This window comes from Pelodiscus sinensis, chromosome 1 (assembly GCF_049634645.1).
Source record: "Pelodiscus sinensis isolate JC-2024 chromosome 1, ASM4963464v1, whole genome shotgun sequence".
NCBI classification, from domain to species: domain Eukaryota; kingdom Metazoa; phylum Chordata; order Testudines; family Trionychidae; genus Pelodiscus; species Pelodiscus sinensis.
The window spans coordinates 230,493,848-230,513,729 of record NC_134711.1 but is presented as its reverse complement, the minus strand read 5'-3'; the positions used below and the strand labels follow the sequence as shown (position 1 = coordinate 230,513,729).

General features: G+C 44.9%; 1 protein-coding gene across 2 annotated transcripts in view; it reads right to left on the bottom strand.

Moving 5' to 3' along the window:
* Nucleotides 1-19,882, bottom strand: part of NPAS2 (neuronal PAS domain protein 2) — a 165,121-nt gene that overhangs the window by 109,733 nt on the left and 35,506 nt on the right. The window lies entirely within an intron of this gene.

Genomic DNA, 19,882 nt, shown 5'->3' with positions numbered 1-19,882 from the left:
TACTCCTGCTTTCCTCGGGGAATATGCTCATTTCAAAATAGTTATTTTAGGAGTTATTATTTCCAGTTTAGTTATTTCAAAATAATTTCCTAAGGTGGCACAGGACTTCTTGTTTTTGTAGATACAGACTAACATGGCTATGCCTCTGAAAACAGTGGTAGTAATTAAGGCCCCCAAAATTATGGGTTATTATTATTTAAGAATTGCTCAAGCATCAATAATCTTTAGGAAAGACAGGACAGAGGACTGAGAAAAAAATGTAACATTTAATAGCAAGATTTCTTCACACTGTTTCAAGAACTGGAGTGTCTAACATTTACATAAATATACTGTCAGTGCAGCCAAAGAAATCTCCCTCCCCCCCACCATCTGTGAATAAATGAATTAAAAATTGATATTAAATACTAAGTTACTATCAGATGTGTCAGGTATAGTTGTGAGAAATAGGGAACTAGAAGGAATCAAATATTGTGGATTTAATGAAGTTTTATGTATAAAAGGGAAGTCAACTAAGTGAGTCAACTTTGGACAATACACAGTAAACTCTGATGACAGGATTTACCTTATTAATCCTATTAGGGAAAGAAAGAGCTTGCATTTATATTAATTTCTTTTAAATAGTGAAAAAGTAAGGCTAATATCTGTAATAAAGCATGCTCTTGGTATCATGTTGGTGAAACTCAACTGAGCTGAAAGAGTCAGTAAATAAAGAACTGAAACCAAATAGTGTGCTTACAAGGGCATTTGATCAAACAGTGGAATAATCAAAAAGGTGACTGTTTGATTAATAACGCACAGACTCAACTTAGCCATGCATATCAAGTTCTCATCATTGTTAAAACAAACAGAAGAGAATTGGAAGATTTATACCTCTGTTCTGGCCTGAGGGAAGATGGCAGTCCTTGATGTAATTTTGCATTACATAATGGACTGTTTAAAAACAAGTTTAAAGAACAAGAAAGAATATGAAGGATTTTTTAAAATAAATTATATGTACTTTAAACTGGAAACTTCAGCAGCTAGAAATGTGTTGTTGGAGAAACTGCAACTTGAGCAAGCACAACAGGAAAACTCGCCAAGGGATGCACTGCAGAGGAGCCCACAGAAACTCATTTGTGGAGGAGATAAGTTGCTGACCAGAGATCACACTAACAGTAATGGTCTAACTTGTCATATAGAAGCTGGTGGGACAAGATGTGTTGCAGAGTCTGAAAAACTCTAACCCTAAAGGTGAAATCTCATTCTCTGATTGGATGGTGAGAGAAGACAATTATCATTTTGGTTGGATATTCTGATTGTTTCATTCTAGCACTTCCAACAAGAGAGACCAAGTTGGTCCACCGATAAGAAATGGAATAAAATGGCCTTGCTCCTTTACCTGTGAAAGTATGGAAATGTGGAAGGGTGAAGACTGAGCTTCTGGGCCAGTCACCTGGAAGCCCTCCTGGTGACATCCAATACCAGTCTTGGATAGACATCTTTAATTGTCTCTGTTTTCCAGCAATTCAAATTTCCTGCTAGCACACTGGGAAAAAGACATTGTTGTTTTGTCCTTTGAGGCTACACCTATGTTTGCAAAGTCAATTCCTGCTGTGAACAATAAGTGATCCGAAAGCTGATTGCTGAGCAAAGATCTGTTAACAAGTAGCATGCATGCTGTCTCTTAGGTGACAAGACAAATGAGTCAACTGACCACTTCCTGAAACAGGGTACCTGTACCTAATTAATAAGAGAGTATACAAGGATGGGTATCTGTGCTTTAAAGAGTGTCACAGAGCTACAGTATGCTTCCTTATTTTGTAATGGATTCCAATCAAGACTATTGTAAAGTAGTTTTGAAACAGAGCAAGTTACTGTCATCACTGGACTCTGGACAAAACAAGGAAAATTCCTCCATAATCATTTTAAATGGTCTTATATTAGGAATGGGCAATAATTTTTGAAGGGGGTGGCCACTTCATAAATTCAGAAGTGTCCACGGGCTGACCCGGAAGGGGCGGGGCCTCAGGCGGAAGGTCATATTTGAATGACCTTTACATGTTTTACCCCCCTCTTAAGTAATACTCTTTCAGAAACAACTGTGCCACAGATTGTATTAAGAGCTGTTATAGAAATCCCAAAGGGAGGAAGAAAATTGCATGTGTCACTAGTAACATTTTCCAGTGACTACTTGATCATTTTAGTTTTGTAGAGCCCACATCACTTTCATGAAAAGGCATAAGGCACTGAAAATTAATACTTAGTCCTGCCATGAGTTCAGGGGACTAAACTAAATGACTTTGAGGCCCTTCCAGACCTAAGATCCATGAAATAGGATCTAAGTCCTTGTTTCCGCTCCCACCCACACTAAGCATATTCAGTTACAAGAGATTCCCACATTTGATTATAAAAATGGCATCTAGATATTTTTATCAAAACCAGTTGTAAAGAGATAGGTTATTAGGCATTTAAAGCTACTTCTTGAAGGAAGCTGCTAAAATTTCCAATGATTAACTTTCTGAAACTCCTTGAAACACAGGAGCACTTCAGAACACAAATTATTTCTTTCAGTTAGAATATTTATTTAGTGAAATGAATGGTATATGCATGTGGTTTATTAATTCATTAAAAGACACTCACCAAATAAAACCATTAACCAGCCTGTGACGTAGTGGGGGTACCTGGCTGGTTTCTATGCTGCTGGCTCTGGGGTAACCCCCACTGGCTGCCGTGGGTACCACGACCCAGCAAAACAGGATGAGTCACTATGCAAACGAGTATGGCCAGCCACCCCCCATGGAGAGGGACAAAGGAAGGTGGAATGCTGCCCTGGCTGAGGGGCAGGGCTGGAAGAGGGTGAGTTAGTTGGTGTCTGGGAGCATGGAGGAGACAGCCTAGGGAAAGGGGCTGGCGTTTAGGGGCCCAGTCTCCCCCATCTCAAGGGGGCCTGAGGCAGCCTAGCCCAGCTCTGTGACCAGCTTACATCTGTGCTGTGCTGTATCCTGGAGAGGCAATAAACTTCCTCTATTCCACCGGCTGGTGCAGTCTGTTTGTGCCACTTCGGGGTGCAGGAGACGGGGGACCCCCAACGCGCCGTCACACAGCCCAACCCAGATTTTTTCTGATGTGCTCCTGGGCAAGATGGTGCTGAGGAAAGCTCCAGAATCCAGCAAGAGGGATGGATGAGACCTGGGGCTGAAGACGTGGGATTGAGAGCTACCCTACCAGGAGCTGTGCTTGGCTTGGGGTCCCTGCCCCCTGACTTCTGGCCAATGGAAGGGACCTGGTGCAGAGGGGAGGGTGCTGGGTTGTCTGGGGTTGGAGGCTTAGATTTCATATCACAGGGCTCACAGCTCCTGCCCCCCCACTTGTAACGTGTTGCCTGGCAGCTGCCCGGCAGGCACAAGCCCTTTGAACAAAAGCAGTTGAAAGGGCTCGTGTCTCTGGACAGCTCCCAGGCAACTGGTTAGTGGGGCAGAGCTGTGAGCTCTTTCCAGTTGCTTCTGTGTAAAGGGCTTGCGCCTGCGGGGTGACTGCCAGGCATTACAGCCACCCGGCAGGCGAGCCCTTTAAATAGGAGCAGTTGAAAGGGCTCACATCTCTGGCCTCCTAACAACACTGGGGGGAGGGGGGGGAGCTGCAAGCGCTTTTAAGTGCTTTTATTTAAAGGGCTGACATCTTCCTTCTGCCTGTCAGGCAACCCGTTGCCAAGCAGCTGGGGAAACACAAGAGCCTTTTAAATAGAAACAGCTGCAAAGGCTTGTAGCTCTCCCCGCTGATAGTGCATTGCCGGAGACGCAGGACACCTTTGAGCTGTTCCTATTTAAAGGGTTCTCCTGTTCCCCCCTGCTGCTAAGCAGAGGGAAGGTGCCAGCCCTTTAAATAGAAGCACTTAAAAGGATTTGCAGCTCCCCCAGCCTCTGTCTGCTGTTGCTGGGAAGTTAGACTCAGCCTCAGGGAACAGGCGAGCCCTTTAAATGGAAACAGCTGAGAGGGCTCCCAGCTCCCTCCCCTCTAGCGCATTGCTAGGGAGCCAGAGATGACAGCCCCTTCAGCTGTTTCTATTTAAAAGGCTTGTACCTCCCCTGCAGGGAAGATGCGAGCCCTTTAAATAGAAGCAGTTTGAAGGTCTCACGCCCCTCTCCTGCTTGGAGGCAAGGAACTAGGGGGCGGGGCCTGAAACTGCCTCACGGGGTGGATCAGAGCCCTAGGCGGGCCGGATCTAGCCTGCTGAGAGGCTTTTGCCTACCCCTGCTCTATCAAAAAGAGGCAGCAAAGCGGGGGCCGAAAGGAGGTACTTGAAAGCTGGGATCAGCTGTGCAGCGCTGCATGAGGAGCCTGGGGTCAGCTGGGGAGTCCTGGGGGCTCCCTTAATATAAACGTGTTTCCTCGACTTAAGAGCCACAGGAGGCACTGGACAGTAATTACTTTGAATGACTCTGGGGAAGCAGTTATTTCAAAAAAGCAGCAGTGGAGTGTCCACACTAGTGCTATTTCGAAATAACTATTTCAAAACAAGCATTATTCCTCATGGAAAGCAGGAGTAGTTATTTTGAAGTAACCAGCCCCTTATTTTGAAAGAATGGATTTGGTAATGTGGACACTCCATATGAATGAAAAAACATGTAACTGAATTTACAGTCTGATAAACAAAAATTTTCCTTAACTTCCCATCTTATCACAGATTTAGCAGTTGACATGGACTATATTTAAAGAGGGAGTAAGAAAATATTGCATATCATTATGTGGACTGACAGACTGTCTGATACTTTTTTGTTTTTTTCAGTGACACAAAACTAGTAAAAATGCCAAGACCACAAGCTTCATATCCTCATAATGATGCAAAATACTTTGTGATGTACATTCTGTTTGATATATGCAGATATGGAATGACCATAAAATTGTGAAAAACAGCAAGCAACTTGTTTAAAAAACTATTGCAAGTCACTTTATGCAATATGAATAATACACTGTTATCCATAATGTTTAATACTTCCGTTTTACTTTTTAAAGCAACAACATTTTTTATTATGGAAGTCCTAACATTCGTCAAAGCCTCCTTTCTGGATTTCCCCCATTGTTTTAAGAGTAAAATGATATCACATGCCTTTCTATACAACAGATAATTGTATGTGTGCTCAATTAACACACTGATTATAATTTTCAAAGTTCAGGTCATCTGCTTTTAGCTGAATAAATTACTTTTTCATTAGAAAACAATATGGCTGTGTCTACATTGGCAAGATTTAGCGCAAATGCTTTTGCACAAAATCTTGCTGCCTGTCTACACTGGCCACGAGTATTTGCGCAAGAACACTGACATTCTACTGTATGAAATCAGTGCTTCTTGCACAAATACTCTGATGCTCCCGTTCAGGGATCAGTCCTCTTGCGCAAGTGTTCTTGTGCAAGAGGCCAGTGTAGACAGGTAACATCAATTTCTTGCGCAAGAAAGCCTGATGGCTAAAATGGCCATCAGAGCTTTCTTGTGCAAGAGAGCGTCTACACTGGCATGGATGCTTTTGCGCAAAAGCAAATCTTTTGCGCAAAGGCACATGCCAGTATAGATGCTCTCTTACTCAAATACTCTAACGCAAAAACTCTTGCGTTTAGAGTATTTGCGCTAAATCTTGCCAGTCTAGATATAGCCTATGTGTTCTTAGATTCTGGATCAGAGCCCTGGCAGAATGTCTGCAGTAGAATAGTCTATTGTATTATTTCAGAAATACTGAAAGATTCTAGAATGCCCTTTATCCAAGGAAGAACAAATATTTAAATTACCAATACAGATCCTAATTGCATAGCTAGCTTGCTATGAAATTGTTGGGATGCTAAATTCTGATCTTATGATATAAACAGGGACAGGCCGGGTGACGGCTTGGATGAGAGACCTTGAGGATAAACCCACACACTGGTGGAAACAGCACTGACAATTCAGCAGATGGCACTCTAACTTTGACTTAACAGACTGTTGATAGGGGCACTGTGCAGGAGGGGAGTCAAAGAATCCATGCAAATAGTCTCATTGCCACAGTCTGTGGCCACTTCTAGCGATGGATGAGTTGAATGCTCACTGTCAGCAACAACTTTCAGGGGGAGGCCAGAGATCTGTGCTGCCACTTGGCATTTTTTTCTGCTCTTTGTGGGGGAGGTCATTTCCTACCCTGGTTGACAAAACGGCTAGGGCCACTTCTATACGTAGCCCTTCACAGATCTTGAACTCTCCACGCTATTCTTCAGATGGCAATGACTTCTACCTGGAGCCTATGAAGAAAAAGGAGGGTCAAGATCTGGTATTCCCACAAGAAATTAAAAAACAAAAAGTTGTAGCTCTGTGTCAAGTCACAGAAGGTTGGTCTCTCTCTCTCCCTCAGCCTCAAACACTATGGAGTAAAACTTTTAACTGATAGCTCTGACTTAGGGGACAGCTGCTTTTCCATATTCTGAATCTGCCAAATCAGATGACCTTTGGCTCAGTCTGAACTTTGACCTACTCTGAGTTCACAAACCATCCAGTCCTCACTCCCAATGCAACACTATCAGGGGAGCCTGCTCCACATCTTCCGACTGTGGTCTCTCCTACCACATCTTGCAGCACCCCAGCTGGACTAGATACACAAGGCCTGACTCTGCACTCATTCCCACCAGTGTAAATCAATAGTAACTAATTTGAGATAAACATCTAGACCAGGGTAAACTGATCTGACTGAAAGTAGAATCAAGCCTACACACTTTATCTTTCAAAGATAGTTTGGGAGAGTGCCAGCGGACACACAGAAGCTATAGGGTCCACTTAACAATTGGGTATGATGTTTGACCACGCTGCACAATTCACAGCATGTTCCCTGCTGTGGATCAAAATTTGTGCCAATGATTTAAATCCCTGTAAGAGCACAGTTACAACTATATGTATCACATTGGATGTGATGTTTGTTCCACAGTTAATTCCAAGGAACTCCCTGGTGAAGTTGTAATATTTTTAATGCTGTGTTTTGGTCCCTCCACACTGCAAGACTACATATTTGGCCCAGGATTTTCTCTTGTTTCTCCATCAGCAATTCACAACTTGCCAGACAGACATTACTTCAAAACATGACATTAGGTTCTAATTCAATTCACATTTGTCTCCCATTGGAAGTATAAACATGTTCAGAAAGTTGTAGGAGATATCTTGTCTTCAGGTATTTTTGCAGATCTGCCTACTTATGTAAAGGAAAATGTTGGAAAATATATGTAATATTAAATTACATATATTGGTTGTTTTTGTGTCTTTTCACTGTAAGACTGGCAATTCTTTTTGCAGCTGTGCATTAAAAATGCGTTTTCTCTGAGGCATAATAAAAATATCACAGTAGCGGCATACATCATATTCTGGATGCCATGTTATGTGATGCGATTTTTCATGGTACAGTAAGTTTGCATTGGCCCAAAATAACTGGAAGTGAGAATGTGCATTGACCTGCTCTAGAGCAATCACATTATCCACCAATAGTGTGGAAGATCACATGGGTTGATGCAACTCAATGCAGTACAGTAAGCTTATCTATGTCTTCTCTATAAATTGCAGTACAGAATAAACTGGTGAAAGCAGTTCACTCATGTGTAATAGAACTGCAATACATCCTCAGTGATATTACTCCAAAAGAGCACATTGGGTAGGATTCTATTCTCTCTTGGGATGTTGCCCTAACTGCATAAGAATAAGATACTGCTTTTTTTTTTTCCTGATTAAAAAAAAAAGGCCTGTCCCCACTTGAAACACGACTGCAGCACAGCTATAGCTGTGCCATTGCAGCACTTCAATATAGACGCTACCGACGCCAACAGGAGACGCTCTCCCTTCAACATACATAGCCCACTTCCCTGAGAGGCAATAACTAGGTCAATGGAAGAATTTCCCCCTCAACCTATGCTGCCAACACCAAGGTTTAGGTTGACTTAACTACACACTTGGGCAGGTCAGCCAACAGGGGAGGAGGGAAAACGGGGCAATTGCCCCAGGGCCCATGGGGCTCAGCAATTCAAAAAGGGCCCAGGGCTCCCAGATGCCACCACTGCTACTGTAGCAGTGGCAGTGGCCAGAACCCCAGTCCCTTTAAATCACTGCTGAAGAGCTGGGTGGTGCGCTCTGGGTGGTGCTAAGGGCTGAGACGGGGATGTACTGTTTTCCTGGCTGCGGTGAGAGCTGACTGCTTCTAGCCCCGTCCCCTCTGGGAGCCTAGAACCACCCCTTCTACCTTGCTGAGGGCTCTGGAACATCTGTTGGCTCCTCTGCATTCAGGGGTTTGGATTTTTCACATTCCCTAGCTATGTAGCAAGGTTGACCTAACTTTGTATGGATGCTAGGTCTCAGTCGCATGGTGTGAAAATCTACTCATGAGCAAAATTCATTCATGAATTCTGTGAAAAGCCCACATACAGTAAACTTCAGATAAAACAGCACCTTTAGGACCCAGGGGGTGCCGGATTATCAAATATGCCGGACTATCGGAAGGGGGGGCTATGAGAGGTCGGGGTGGAGTGGGGGGGATGCGCCCCTCGGTGCTGCGGGACCAACCCAGCAGCACCCCAGCTGCTCTGCCCCAGGCGTCCCCAAGTCAGCCGCTGGTCAGTTTCAGCAGCGGCTGAATCAGGGAAGCCAGGGGCAGAGCAGCTCCAATTATCCGGCTGCCCGGAGCACTTCCAGGTTCCAGATGGTGCTGGACCATCAGGAGTGCCGGACCAATGGATGCTGGACCACTGGAGTTTAACTGTATTTAGCTTTTTGCAGGGAACAACACAAGGGCCTGGGGAGATGGATCCCACCCATCTTCAATCTGTGGCTCAGCCTACAGAACTCAAAAGCAACCCTTCTGAAGTCCTGGTTGGGGTTATAGGACCACTGGATCCACATCAGAGTAGATCTTGCAGCCCCACCCCACTCCCAATCACAAGGTCCACGATGTCCGCACTAGCCCAGGCGGGTGCCAGCCTCTTGCGGTCCCGGGCAAGCTCCCGGGAGCCGCCAGCCTGGTCCCGGGAAGAGGGGGAGGGCTGGGGGGCATCGGGTGGGTGGCTCGATCCGTGCCAGGTGCAGGGTCTGCTGGCTGGGTGCTGGCAGGCTTGCACCTGGCACGGGCACCGTAGCCAGCCCGTGCCCCTTTAAGGGGTCCGGGGCCGGGAGGGGGGCAGACGAGTTTCCCTGGTGTTGGCCAGAGTGGCCACCAGGGAAACCTGGGGAGGGCTAGCCTCCCACTAGTTCGAATTAAGGGTCTACACAGCCCTTAATTCAAACTAGTAAATTCGAACTAGGCTTAATCCTTGTGGAATGAGGATTACCTAGTTCCAACTAAGCGCTCCGTTAGTTCGAATTAAGTTCGAACTAACGGAGCGCTAGTGTAGCGCCTATGAAACTTAGTTCGAACTAACGTCTGTTAGTTCGGACTAACTTTGTAGTGTAGACATACCCTAAGAGAAAGCATGCTCAATATTTGCTTCTAATCCAGGATAGTTTTGAGACCCAGGAGGAGCCCACCAAAAGATATTGAAAAGGAAAGGCCCCTGGGAGTGCTGTGATGGTTGTTTCTCTACACAATGTGCAAGGGCATGTGAATATATTTTCTGTCACTTTGTGTATCTTTCCAGTTTTGTCTTCATATGAAATAAGAGATTTTTAACATGGAATCAAAGATTCTAAGAACACAGTTTAGGATTGCTTTTTAAAAAAATTATAAGTAATCTTAAAACCTACAGTGAGATCAATTGTTTCTGATTTCAGATGCAAAACTGTGAAGATTACCTCAAAGAGAGACAGAGAAAGCACAATTCAAAAATTCATAGAGTCCAAGGCCAGAAGGAACTAATGTGAACATCTATCCTGACCTCCTGCATACCACAACCCATAGAAATTCTTCAAAATAATTCCTTTTGAACTACAGAATCTCTTTAAAAATCCAATCTTGATTTTAAAATTGTCAGTGATAATGAATCCACCACAATGCTTAGTAAATTGTTTCAATGATTAACTACCTTCACTGTTAAAGAGATACACAGTATTACCAGTCTGAATTAGTCTAGTTTCAGTTTTCAGCGTTATAGCTTTTTCTGCTAAACCGGAGAGACAATTATCAAATATATGTTTCCCATGTGGATACTTATAGACTGTAATCAAGTCACCCCTTTTTAGAGTCGCCTTAACTTCCCCTCTAAGCCAGGTCAATTTTTTAACTTTCTTGCTTGATTGTATCATTCACATTTTCCTGATTAAATTCTCCCTCCCAGTTGATTTGGTTCATAATTATTCTCAGCTTTGTGAAACCGAGCCTTCTAAAGCACCTACTTTATCCCTGGTTTGGACTTTATTTTATTTACATATTATAAATGCCATCAAGTCACGATCATTTGAACCCTAGCTACCACTAATGTTCAGTTCTGTGATCAAATGCTGTTGCACTAATAAAATAATGATTAGGATTCCAATATGTTATTTCCTCTTCGAATTAATGACTTTTCATAACTCACTAGTTTCCCTTATGCTCCATCACTTGTGATTTATAAAGTCATCAAGAAAGCATCAGAAATAATGTACCCACTGCCAATTCATTACAATTACGTATCTCTATAGGGCAGTTATTCTCAACCTCTGTTTACCACTGTGGGCCATATATGCAGTTCTCTGTGTGGTTCTGTGGGCCAGTCCACACCATATACTTACCTGAATGGCCAAGAAGATGTCATACGGACTGCAGCTGTGTGCCAACTGGGCTATAAGTGGCCTGTGGACTACAGATGGAGGAGAACCACTGCCATTGAGGGTACTATATGAGGGTACTATATGTTAGCAACTAGCTTCCTTAGCTCAATTTTGACCTCATTTTGGACTTCATCAAAAAATCCAGGAGAAATGTTTCATATACTCTTATTGGACAGTATAGATATTTTTAAAGTTTGGAGGGAATTGTAAAATACATTGTTAGATACAGTTGCTTATAAAAATTGGAATATTTCTTCTTTTTATTTATTGTGGGGAGTTGGGGTTGGAAGGAACATAGTATCTCCAAAGATGTGTGGGCCCAGAATCTTCAAATGTATTATATTTATTTGGCCCAAAAAGGACTGGTGCCTTTAAACTTTTTTGTAAAGGCTGATTTGCTATTTTGTTCAAATCTAATATCACTACACATGGCCCACAATGGATAATGTAACCTATGGACTGACTGTGAGGGCTCACTGACTTGGATAAGGGCTGGCAGCGAGGAACTCTTGAACTATATTCCTGGCTTTGCCACATTCTGTGACCTTAACGATACTTTACATTTACTGCTATAGAGCAACTTCTATCCAATATCGCAGGGTTTTTATAAACAGTGAAGTAACTCACAAAAGACCCTAAAGGGGATCAGGTGCACCTATCAGAAGTACTTACACACTTACACACACATGAACACACATACACTGATTGGAATATAAGGAAAGATAATTTTTCTTTAATGTCTGACTACATTGGTGATATCAATGGTAAAATTATTCTCATTATGAAGAAGAGTTGACTTGAAAAGGTAAAGGGAGGTAGTAATTAAGTTCCCATAATAGTCACACTGGGACCTCCTAGCGTGAGGTCTGATGTTAATAATATATTTCTCCCTATAATTAATGTTCATGTTCTGTTCCAGTGGGATTCTTTTCCTGTATCCTCAACCTTGTCATTACTTTAATATACAAAGCAACATTAACATTCCACTCTATGCAATTGCTAATCTAAGCACTAGTAAACCCAACCTTATGTACCTCCCTACCAAGTGGATGGAAAATATGATAATGGGAACACAAAATTTCAGCAGAGTGAAGTTAGTTTTCAGGGAATCTTGTCCTGTATAATAAGGAAGCTATCTATCTATCTATCTATCTATCTATCTATCTATCTATCTATCTATCTATCTATCTATCTATCTATCTATCTATGTCTAGATTGCAGGGTTTTTTCGAAAAAAGTAGCCTTTTTTCGAAAAAACTTCACCTGCATCTAGACTACAGCCGCGTTCTTTCGAAATTAAATTGAAAGAATGCGGCTTTTCTTTCGACGGCGGTACTCCTCATTTCACGAGGAAGAACACCTTTTTTCGAAAGTGCTCTTTCGAAAAAAGGCGTTCTTGAATGCAAACAGGGCTTTTTCGAAAGAGAGCATCCAGACTGCCTGGGTGCTCTCTTTCGAAACAGCGGCTCACTTTTTCGAAAGAAGAGGTTGCAGTCTAGATGCTCTTTTTCAAAAGAAGCTTTTTCAAAAGTATCTTTCGAAAAAGCCTCTTTCGAAAGAGGCTTGTAGTCTAGACGTAGCCTTAGACAATTTGTGCATCTGTCTGTCTGTCTGTCCACAAGCCTATCCATCCGACTGTGAGTCTACTTGTTAAAAAACTCTTCCTAAATGGTAAGAGATAGGACCACCAAATCTGGTATGCAGCTTCCTCTTACCCTAACTTAAAGCAAGGTCAGGGTTTGGTTGTGTCAGGAAAATGAGACGTGCCTGGAATTAAATTGTTTTCCATCACATGGAAAGGAAAGAGTCATATAGGAGGGACAGCTATGCTCTGCAATGACCACTGGGGGCAATGAGGGTAGGGGACAGTTATACTGCAGAGTGATCACAGGGGGATGAGCGCACCAAGAAGAGAGTGAGAAGCTGGGGATGGGGTTCTCCATATCACCTGCCACCAGCCAAATAAGTGGCCTCCTTCTCCCAAACTTCTCCCCCAGCTCTAGAACACAGCATCAGATGGGGATAAAGGAAGTCCCCCTAGTCCCACCCCTCCATGAGATGCCACCAGCCTTCCGACCCTCTCAGAAGTCTCCAAGCATCCCTGCCCTCCCCCCCCATGAGGAGTCACACCAGCTTGACAGACAGGGGCAGCCCAACCCTGACCCCCACTCCCTGTGAGGAATTTCTAGGGGACTTGAGCAGCCCAACCCTGCCTACCTCTCTGCAAGGAGACATCAGAGGGGGGACAGGCAGCCCAGTAATGGCCCTCCCTGGAAGGAGCTGCTGGCTGTAGGGGCTGGGGAGTATAGCCCTGACCCCCCCCCTCCCGAACTAGGAGGAGACACCAGGACACTGCAGCTCTGGCCTCCAGGGAGGTGCACCACCTGAGCAGCATCACCCTTGCCACTATGGGTGGTCCTGGTAAGTCTCCCTCACCTCCAAGCCTCCTCCCCTGAGCCCCATTGCCTGAGTCCCCCCTGCCCGCATCCCTCTCCACCTCCCAGCCTCCTGCCCTGATTCCTGTACCCCACACACTCACAGCCCCCTGAACCGAAGGATCCAAGCATCGCCAGTTAAATCTTCTAGTCTACTATATATTTGAGACAGTTTGTCTGTCTGTGCATCTATCTGTCTGTTCAAGAACTCCTAAACCAAGGGTGGGCAATACTTTTTGATGGGGGGGGGGCACTCCAAGAATTGGGAAGTGGTCAAGGGCTGCACTCTTCTATATTAATGAAGGAGGTGCGAGGTCTGAGATGGAGGTTGGTTGCCAAAGAGGGCTTGCAGTAAGGGACTGGAGTGCAGGAGAGGGTGTGGAGTCTGGGAGGGAGTTTGGGTGAAGGAGGCAGTTGTGACCTGGATTAGGGGACTAGGGTGTAGAGATTTGGACTGTGACTTTGGGCAAGAGGGAGCTGTGACTCTGGACTGGGGACAGGGATGCAGGGGTGGGCAGAGGAATTTGATTGTGACCTGGGTCCAGGGAAGGGATTGGGGTGCAGGATCTGGGAGGGGATTTGGGTGCAGGAGTGGGTGAGAGGGTTTGGGTTGTGACCTAGGACTAGAGGGGGCTGAGACCTGGAACAGGAGATTGGGGGTGCAGGATTTGGGTAGGGATATGGGGGTAGGGGGGAAGCAGAAGGTTTGGGTTATGTGTGGTGGTGGACAGAACATTATGGTGCCAGAGGCAGGCTCTGGCTGGGAGACTTACCTGCTTGACTCGCAGCCAGCAGCCTGCACAAGCAGACTCCCTGCCTGTCCCACCACCACACTGGCTGAAGGGGCCATGTGGTTTTTGAACAGCTATGAGCCTGAGGGGAGGGGGCAGGGTGCTTTGCAAACTGTCTGTTGACAACAGGCAGCTCCCATTTGGCCAAACACTGGCCAATGGGATTTTGCTGGAGGTGGGAGCAGCTCATGAAGGTTCACATCTGTTCAAACAGCCCCACAGCAGCTTTTCGCAGCAGTGTGCAGGGGCAGGCAGGGAATTTTCCTGAGGTTCCTACTGCATCCACGGGCTGGATCCAGCAGCTTGATGGGCCAGAGCCGGTCAACAGAGGGAATTTTGCCCAGGCCTGTCCTAAATGGTAAAAGCTAGGGCCACCAAATTAGGTATACAGCTTCCTCTTATCATAACTTAAACCAAGAGAGGGTTTTGTTGTTTTGAAAGGAGTTACTATAGAGAACTTTCTGGGTGTCTGGCTGGTGAGTCTTGCCCACATGCTCAGGGTTTAGCTGATCGCCATATTTGTGGTTGGGAAGGAATTTTCCTCCAGGGTAGATTGGCAGAGACCCTGGAGGTTTTTCGCCTTCCTCTGTAGCATGGGGTACAGATCACAGCTGGAGGATTCTCTGCATCTTGGGGCCTTCAAAGTATTTGAAGACTTCAATATCTGAGACATAGGTGAGAGGATTATTCTAAGAGGGGTGGGTGAGATTCTGTGGCCTGCACTGTGCAGGGGGTCAGACTAGATGATCATAATGGTCCCTTCTGACCTTAAAGTCTATGAGTCTATGAGTTGTGCCAGGAACATGGGGTGTACATGGAATGGGATTGCTGCTCAGAAAACCATATAGGAAAGAGACAGAATCACCAGGCAGGTGAAAGGAGCTGGCTGGAGATAGGTTCAACTGCCCCAGTTCCGAGCCACACCTCCCCCGCCCACCTGGCTGTCTTTAAGCATGGCAGAGGGGCTGTTTATCAGGGAGCAAGGGGAAAGTGCACAATTTGCTGCATTCCTTGCTCTGGCTGAGGTATGCAGGGGGAAGACGAACCTGGATCTGCTGCAGTCAGGGGACATGCACCCCTCGCCTGAGTGTGCCTGCTGAAGCTGCAGCAGCCATGGAGAAGCACATCTCACCTGGCCCCAAGCTACTGCAGTGAGAGAGGGCTGGAATAGTCTTTTCTTCCCTGGGCAGCCTGTATACTGAACCCCTCATCCCCAGCTACACCCCAGAGCAATGATTCAAGTGAAGCATATCCATTTTCATTTTATTTTCCAAAAAAACAAAGATTAATTGAGTTAAGGACCCGAGCAACGCTGGGTAAATCTTCTAATAGATTTGTAAAACAAAACAAAATGTAAGACAATTAGTTGTCCAAGAAGCTTTAAAGCACAAAAATGGGGAGTGGAATATCAATAGCCCATTTCTCCTATACCTCATGGTAGCTTTGGAACACACTACTGGCACACAGCTGCTCTAAAGCAGACTGACCCCCTTGAACAGGGAAATCCTTGGAATTCATAAAGCCCAGTGGCTCCCTTACAAGCTTCCTGAGGGCAGTGGAAGGGTGCAGTCAAGAAAAAGGCAGTATGTCAAGACCCCCTGCACCCAAATCCCCTCCCAGATCCTGCACCCCAATCCCAGCTGATCTTTGGTATAAATTAAAACAACTTCCATTGCTCCACTTTATGCCAGGGACTGTCCCAGCCCCTGAAAGATGAAGGAAAGTGTAGGCCCCCCTTTTTTTTGGAGGGGAAGAAGAGCTAATAAAGGAGACATCAAGAAGGCTGAGATGTTTGATAATTATTTTGCTTCAATATTCACTGAAAAAGTTAATGTGACAAGATACTTCATACAATTAATATTAGAGAAGGAATGCATGCCAAAATAGGTAAGAATAGTTTAAAGACTATTTAGGTAAGTTAGTGCAACTGGATGAAATATATAGTGCCACATTTCAGTTTATAAGCAACTACACCATTACTGTACACAGCGGTGCAACACTGGCTAAAAGAGTCGTTATCAACAATTTGCTGTCATATTGGGGGAGGTACCTAGTGGGATCCTACAGGAGTCTGTCCTAGGTTCAGAACTATTCAACAGTTTCATTAATGGCATGAATAAGGTCATGGATAGTCTGTGCATAAAATTTGTAGAAGATACCAAGCTTGGGGGGAGTTCAAGAACTTTGGAGAAAAGGATTAGAATTCAAAATTACCTTGTCAAACTGGAGAATTGGTCTGATATCAATAAGACAACAGCAGTAAATGCAAAGAACAATATATACACATCCGTTGGGTGAGAAAAACTTAATTTGACTGATCATTTTAAAGAAACAGGGAAATCCCCCCTTCAAATGCATTCACACACAAAATTTAGAACTAAGTTTGTTCCAATACTTTTCCCATCAAAACAATAACTAAAATTTAAAAACCTTCCAGTTTCAAGAGCATTAACAATCTAAACAACCACATTTCACATATTTTAGCAACCAAATATTGTAACACCTAAACTCTTACGGTATGTCTACACTACAAAGTTAATTTGAACTAACAGCCGTTAGTTCTAATTAACTTTAATAGGGGCTACATATACAAATCGCTAGTTCGAATTTAAATCGAACTAGCGGAGTGCTTAATTCGAATTAGGTAAACCTCATTCTACGAGGAGTAATGCCTAGTTTGAATTAAGTAGTTCGAATTAAGGGCTGTGTAGCCAATTAATACAAACTAGTTGGAGGCTAGCCCTTCCCAGGTTGCCCTGGTGGCCACTCTGGGCCAAACCAGGGAAACTCTTCTGCCCCCCTCCCGGCCCCGGAGCCCTTAAAGGGGCACGGTCTGGCCACAGTGCCTGTGCCAGTTGCAAGCCTGCCAGCACCCAGCCAGCAGACCCTGCATCTGGCACAGCATGAGCCAGCCACCCGCTGCCACCCACCCCTCCACCTCTTCCCAGGACCAGGCTGGCGGCTCACACAAGCCTGCCCAGGGCTGCAAGAGGTGGGCACCCGCCTGGTCTAGTGTGGAGATCGTGGACCTCATCGAGGTTTGGGGGGAGGCCTCCAACGTCCACGATCTCCACACTAAGCACAGGAAAGCGGCCATCTAGGGCAGAATAGCTGCCAGTCTGGCCACCAAAGGCCACATGAAAACCCAGGAGCAGGTTTTCATGAAAATCAAGTTGGTCCAGTGAGACCCCGGACCCTGAGCCCTGAGCTTAGAACATAAGAATGGCCCTACTGGGTCAGACCAAAGGTCCAGCTAGCCCAGTAGCCTGTCTGCCGACAGCGGCCAACACCAGGTACCCCAGAGAGGATGGACCGAAGACAATGACCAAGCGATTTGTCTCGTGCCATCCATCTCCAGCCTTCCACAAACAGAGGCCAGTGACACCATTCCTACCCCCTGGCTAATAGCACTCCATGGAGCCAACCTCCATGAATTTATCTAACTTCTCTTTAAACTCTGTTATAGTTCTAGCCTTTACAGCCTCCTGTGGCAAGGAGTTCCACAGGTTGACTATGTGCTGTTTGAAGAAGAACTTTTGCTTATTAGTTTTAAACCTGCTGCCCATTAATTTCATTTGGTGTCCTTTAGTCCTTATATTATGGGAACTAATGAAGAACTTTTCTTTATTCACCCTCTCCACACCAGTCGTGATTTTATATACCTCTATCATATCCCCCCTCAGTCTCCTCTTTTCTAAGCTGAAAAGTCTCTTTAGCCTTTCTTCATATGGGACCTGTTCCAAACACCTAATCATTTTAGTTGACCTTTTCTGAACCCTTTCAAGGCCAAAATATCTTTTTTAGGTGAGGAGACCACATCTGAACACAGTACTGAAGATATGGCATACTATAGTTTTATACTTCCCCTCCTCCTTCTTCCCCTGGCTTCCCCCTTCCAGCTCCCTCCTCCCAGGTTTCCCCCTCCCCTCTCCCACCCCCTCTCTTCCCCTCTCCCAACTCCTTTTCCCAGTCTCCCCAGAGGTTAATCCCCCCCCCCCCCAGTTTTGTTAAATAAAGAGAGTTTCTATTTTTGAATACACATGTCCTTTATTTTTTACATCAGGAAGGGGGGTTAGGGAGGGGTAAGTGGAAGGAGGTGAGGGAGGAACGGGGCACGAGCCCCCAGAAAGGGTATGTCTACACTACCCTGCTAGTTCGAACCACCTCAGGGTGGAAGCTCTCCTGCAGGGCCTCCTGGATCCTGACAGCCCCCTGGATGGCAGCCTGAGGCAAGTGCAGCCAGGCTGATGGCCTAGTGTTGTGATTTGCCGAGTGTGGGCACTCAGGGCACTCCAAGATAGGACTGCTTTTCTGTCCCTCATCGAGTTAGACAAGCAAGCGGGGAACCCTCAGAACTGTCTGTCTGGGGTGGGGGTCAGGTCCTTTAAGCACAGCCCTCGGCAGCAGCTCCACACTCTAAGTCCTAATCTGATGCCCTGCCGGCACTGGTTCCGGCCCTCCTTAACTTCAGTCCAGGGTCCACTTAATGTGGACATGCTATTTCAAATTAGCAAAACGCTAATTCGAATTAGTTTTTAGGTCTAGATGCACTAATTCGAATTATTTTATTTCGAATTAACTAATTTGAATTGTTAGTTCGAATTAGTGCTGTAGTGTAGATATACCCTTATAGGCTATGTCTAGACTGCAGGCTTCTTTCGAAAGAGGCTCTTTCGAAAGCATCTTTCGAAAGAGCCTCTTTCGAAAGAGAGCGTCTAGACTGCACGGAGAAATTTCGAAAAAGCGGCTTGCTTTTTCGAAAGAAAGCATCTAGTGAGTCTGGATGCTCTCTTTTGAAGAAGCCCTATTTACATTGAAGAACGCCTTCTTTCGAAAGAGGAACTTTTGAAAGAAGGCGTTCTTCCTCGTGAAATGAGGTTTACCGCCATCGAAAGAAAAGCCGCGTTCTTTCGAATTAATTTCGAAAGAACGCGGCTTGAGTCTGGACGCAGGGGAAGTTTTTTCGAAAAAAGGCTACTTTTTTCGAAAAAACCCCTGAGTCTGGACACAGCCATAGATACCTCACCTCCACAATAAATTCCCTTTCACATTCAGCTTACAAAAGCCCACAACACATGTTCAATTTCTCAACATCACGTAAAAACACACAAACCTCAGCCTTTTATTTGAGGGAGATAAGGACAAGAGGTAAGGGCATAGCACTATAAAGGGACTATAATTTCAAAATAAAGATCAAGGACACTTTTGTGAAATTTTTAGGGCTTCAGAATACTCAGTTGATCTGCATTCCAGCTTCTTTCTTTGATCTGCTCCATCTAAGTCTGAAACATTTGGAAGAGAGCAAGGTGATCAGGAACAGTCAACATGTAATCACCAAGGGCAAGTCATGCCTGACCAAACTGATTGCCTTCTATGATGAGATAACTGGCTGTGTGGATATGGGAAAACAGTGAACATGATTGTGGAAGATAGGAAGAGTACTGGCCAGCACCCGGTGACTAAGGGATTAAACTTAGATAGTTAGCAAGGGTGTTGGGAGGGGGCCAGAAGAACCAATGGGATACAATGCTGAAATTTGAATTGCATATAGATACCTTGCTTGCTCTCTTTGGCTACGTCTACACTGCAATGTAGATTGTGGTTTCTTTTTTGAAAAACCCTTTTTCGAAAAAGTGCTCTCCCATGATTATGCAAATGAAGCATGAGATTTGTAAATCCATGCTTCATTTGCATTTTTGATCAGGCTCATTTACATTCCTCTTTCGGAAGAGGAAAGTAGTTTAGACATGCCCATATTGAGCTGTGTTAGTAGGAGCATTGCCAGCAGATCGAGTGAAGTGATTATTCTCCTCCGTTCAGCAATGATGAGGCCATATCTGGAGTATTGCGTCCAGTTTTGGACCCGTTACTATAGAAAAGATGTGGACAAACTGGAGAGAGTCCAGCAGAGGGCAACAAAAATTATTAGAAGACTGGAGCACATG